Here is a 5,218-nt window from a genome sequence, read left to right on the forward strand (position 1 = left end):
ACCTCCTCTGTGTTTTGTCCTTGATGCTAATGGAGTGTGTGCTACTGTAATTCATTAATTAAAATTCTCCTTTCCCTTAAAACTCAGTTTTGCTACCTTCAGTCTCACTATATGATTTTTTTTCCCCCTGAGAGCTAAAATGGGAATGTTCCAGGCTGGAGGAGCCAGAAGTAGAGTGACTGGGGTGTGAGTAAACTGCTAACGGGGTTGTCTCCTCCACTAGATTTTAACTCCTGAAGGCAGGGACTGTGTCATTCATCTGTGTATCCCTACTGCCTAGTGGGATTCCATGGTGGCTATTCAGTAAATGCTTACTTATTAATAAATGAGTCAAATATAACCAACATTGCAAAAAAATTATAGGTGTGAGACTGATAGTATAGGTAATACGCACCAGAGAACTGCAGAAGAAGAAATCCTTGTGGGGCAAGATGGTCAAGGAAGTTTCTATGGAAGGAGTAGGAAAAGTTCCATGGAAGAATTTGCCTCTCTGGACAGAGAAGGGATGGGATATGATAAGAATATGGGCTTTCAAATCACTTAAACTCTGTGAGCCTCAATTTTCCCTCTATCCAAAAATTTACATTTAAAAATGGGGACAATAAATCTACACCATACATAAAGAGTAAATGAGATGGCTATATAAAGTAATTAGCATAGAGCATGATGCACACAAAAGAATTTTCTTCCCTCTGTAAGTTATCTTCCTTCTACTAAACTGTATAGTCATCCCATTGGACTTGAAAGCTGTCCTGACAGTATTCTGGAGTTAGCAGTGTCATTTCCTTCACCAGCCAAGGAGCTTTCTAGCTCCTCTGGTGAAAGATATTCCAGGGAGGATTTGTTCTCTTTCTAAGGACAAATGAGATAAATAAGCACGCTAAATACTTTCTATCTTCTATCCTTGAGCACACAGGACTATGGGAGACCTCTACTAAGCAATGCATCTCCAATTTTATTTCCATTTCTACTTCACAGAACTTTATTATGGGTAGAGCTCTTTGAGATAATTTAATATATATATTTCTTTTTATATATTAAAACAAAAACTTTAACCCAGAGCAATTATGTGATTCACTCAGCTAGTTAATGGCAGAACTATCAACTATATACTTGGGTAGTTTTTATGTGGACATGTGTTTTCATTTCTCTTGGGTAGAATTGCTGGTTCATATGGTAACTCTACATTTAACATTTTGAGAAGCTGCAAACTGTTTTCTAAAGTAGCTACACCTCTCTCTTTTTATTTCTGGCACCCTGGGGTCGCAAGGAAATTATGGCTCATAAGCCAGTACTGTGGATAGGAAATAGATACTGCAGAGACACTACTTCTCCAAGCATGTACTACATTAACCATGTGTTTCAAATTCATACTATCTATGTAGTTCAGAAATGTTGAACTGAGAAATTAACATAAAAGTGGGTTTAGAACTGATCAAATACAGAGATGTCCATGGACAGGGTAAACCTAAAAGTCTATACCTAGACAAACTATAACTTAAAAGGAAAAGCAAAATAAATGTATTTAAAGACCTACAGAGGGGCGCCTGGGTGGTTCAGTCGGTTAAGTGTCTGCCTTCTGCTCAGGTCATGATCCCAGGGTGCTGGGATGGAGCCCCGTGTCAGGCTCCCTGCTCAGTGGGGAGTCTGTTTCTCCCTTTCCCTCTGCCTGCGGCTCTGCCTGCTTGTGTGAGCGCACTCTCTCCCTCTCTCTGTCAAATAAATAAATAAATAAATAAATAAAATCTTAAAAAAAAAAATTAAGACCTACCGAGACTTAGAACATTTACCATCAAAACACTTTCTGAAAGAACTATTAAGGAATGTACTCAAACCAGAATCAAAACCCAGAAGGAAATAGGGGAGTGCAAGAAGCAATGGTGAAAAAAAGTTGTTAAACATGTTGATACATCATGCTAGCTTATAGGACTAGCATACACTTTAAGCTAAAAAAAAAAAACAAGGACAGTAAGAAAAGAAAAAAAATTACAGGCTAATCTTATCCATGAGCATAGTTGCAAAAATCCCAAATAAAATACAAACAAATCAAATTCAATTTCATAATCAAGAAGGATATTAACACAGGAATGGTTCCACATTAGAAACTTTATTTATGTGTGGGTGGGGGATGGGCTGGATGGGGGATGGATATTAAAGAGGGCACTTGCTGTGATGAGCACTGGGTGTTGCATGTAAGTGATGAATCACCGACTTCTGCAGAAAACAATATTGCACTGTATGTTAACTAAAATTTAAGTTAAAAAAAGAAAGAAGAAACTTTATTTATGTAATTCAAAACTATATAATCATCTCAATATGTACCAAAAAATTAAATAGAACTCAACACCCATTCATTTTGCTCTATCTATATTCATGATTTTTACTCCTCTATATTCTGCCTTTTCCCATTCCCCTGCACAGAGAAAACCCCATACCCAAAATCTTATTAGGCAGGGATCTGTCTAGAGAGTCTGGGTACATTTTTTTTTTTTGCAAAAGAGGAAAAGTTATTAGGATATATTCCCTGCTGTTTTCAACTCTGATTAAAGTCTTCAGCAGAGGCTCTTCAGAAGATCAGATACAATGTCTTGAATATAAGTAGTTATGCCCCACATCACAAACTTTCCTTGCCCTCTTCAAGCCCCCTGCCCACCTAATTTGCAACAGATGATGTTGCCTACTACTTTTAAGACCAAAACAGAACCCCCAGTAGTAAACTCCCATAAATTCTTTCTATCTCTTCTAGTCCTTTCTTTCAGCCTAAGATTTCCTCCCCCTGTTCACGGCCTACTCTTCCACTAGACCTCTTGGTTGCATCTTGCCCCATCCTTTCTCTCTCTTCTATTCTTACCTTCTTTCTGGAAATAAGACACTTTGGCTAAGCAATTCAGTCTCGTCTTTTCTATTGTTCTTTTCACCCTTTCCCTACCACTCCCCCCACCTTTTTTTAAAAAAAGATTTTATTTATTTGAAAGAGAGAGTGTGAGAGAGCACAAGTGGGGTGGGGGGAGAGGGAGAGAGAGACTCTCAAGTGCACTCTGTGCTCACAGAGCCCGATGTGGGGCTCAATCTCATGACCCTGAAATCATGACACGAGCTGAAATTGTTTGTAGGCAGTATATGTATACTCTAAGTAATTTTCTTCTCTGGCATTTATCAAAAGAGCACTTGTCTTTTTCATGGAAATGGGTCACGTTAGATGCTCATTCATAAAAGAAATTGCCATGTGTTTAAGACATCCAGAAAATACAGCCATTCATAGACATATTAGTATTATTGGTGCTCAATGACATAATAGCCTTCCTTCTAAACACGGTTGTCAATTGAAATCTTCTGTGAACCTTAATGAGCTAAAAATTAAATGAAGCCAAAGACAATACCAACAACCTGCAACACCTTGTACTGAGAGGAAACTTTTCTGGCTTCTGAAAGTAAAAATAGTTTCTCTTCAGTCTCAATGTATAGGTACATAATAACAGATTTCCCAGAATGTTGGGCTGTTACTAAATAAAAATAAAAATTTAAATGATAATCTCATTCACTGGAAATATGTCTTTGAGCTATGTAGCAGGCACTACGTAGAGGAAAGGCAGTCCCTGCCTTCCAAAAGCTTATAGATTACTGGGGACCACAGATTAATAAACCAAATATAGGAAAGGCATTCCCAGGCACAGCCAACAGCACATGCAAAGGCACAGAGATCAGAGACAGGACAGATGCTTCCACAAACAGTTCCATGTGGCTAGAGGACAGGGGCAAATGTAGTTTGGGGAGATGTTGAGGTTGGAAAGAGAAAAAGGGTCAGATAGGCCATGCTAAAGGGGCTTTATTTGTCATACTACAAAATTTGGATTTTATTCAGGGAACAATGAGGAGCTCTCTGATAATGGTGATTCAAGAAGAATAGTATGGAAGTAAATTTGAGGTAGGGAGATTAGTTGGAGGTTATAGTAAAAGTCCAGCTAAGACATTAAGAGAGCCTAACCTAAAGGAGTGGGGGTGGAGAACAAGGGTTAACACTTTCTCTTTTATCACTAAGTATAAGCAATTTTATCATCGCACACCTTGGTACAGTTTTCTTCATGTTTCCTGTGTTTAGGGTTCGTTAAACCTCTTGGCTCTATGGCTTTATAGTTTAAATCAAATTAGAAAAATTTTCAGTCATTATAGCTTCACATATTTTTTCTGTACTGCCTTTCCTTTGGGGACTCAAATTATACACATATTAGGTCACCTGAAGTTGTCCTATAGCTCACTGATATTCTTTTTTACTTTTAAGTCTTTTTTCTCTATGTGTTTCATTTTGAATTGTTTATACTGCTATATATTCCAGTTCTTTAATTTTTGCTTCTATAAGGTCTACTTTGATATTAATCCCATGTAATGTATTTTTCATATCCAATATTATATTTTTTCATCTCTGAAAGTTAGATTTAGGTCTTTTAAAATATCTTCCATATCTTTACTTAACATTTTCAATCTTTCCTCTAACTTCTTGAACATATGGAATATAGCTATAACAGCTGTTACATATGTCTACTAATTCTAAGTCCTGTGCAATTCTTGATCTGTTTATATTGATTATTTTTCTCCTCATTATGCATCATATTTTCCTGCTTCTTTGCATGCTGGTAACTTTTATTGGATGCCAGACATTATGAATTTTATCTTATTGGAGCTGGTACTCTGAGGATTATTCTGGGCTCTTTTCCAGTGGTACTTCAACCAGCCTCAGATAGTTTCCTCAAATCGTGTTCTGATTGGTATTTAGCTGAAGACTCAAGGGAGATTCTCTGTAGATCTCTGGAGTGCTCTGTTTCTGTGTAGCCCTCTTCTCTTCTCAAAATTGTGCTGTGTGAATTCTAGCTGCTTTGGCCTCCCTGGATCTCCAGCTCCATCTTAGTTCATGGAGATTGCTGAACTCCACCTGGGTTTTCTCTCCAATAGCAGGATTTAGAGTCAAAACATACCATGGAAATAAAATCAACATGACTTGATAAACAATTAGAAAGGGAGGAATGGAGGATGCTGACAGTCTGAATGGTGGTGTCATTCCCTAAGTTGGGGGATTCATGAACAAACACATAGACTGGGAGCTGGACAGGGGAGATAAGGAGATTGGTTTAGGGTATAATTAAGGATGAGGTCTGTATGGGCATAGATAGCTGTATATATCCATCTCATTCTCAGAGGGAATAAATGAATTAGAGGTGGAGAT

Source organism: Leptonychotes weddellii, chromosome 10 (genome assembly GCF_054177405.1).
Source record: "Leptonychotes weddellii isolate Sample4059 chromosome 10, ASM5417740v2, whole genome shotgun sequence".
NCBI lineage: Eukaryota > Metazoa > Chordata > Mammalia > Carnivora > Phocidae > Leptonychotes > Leptonychotes weddellii.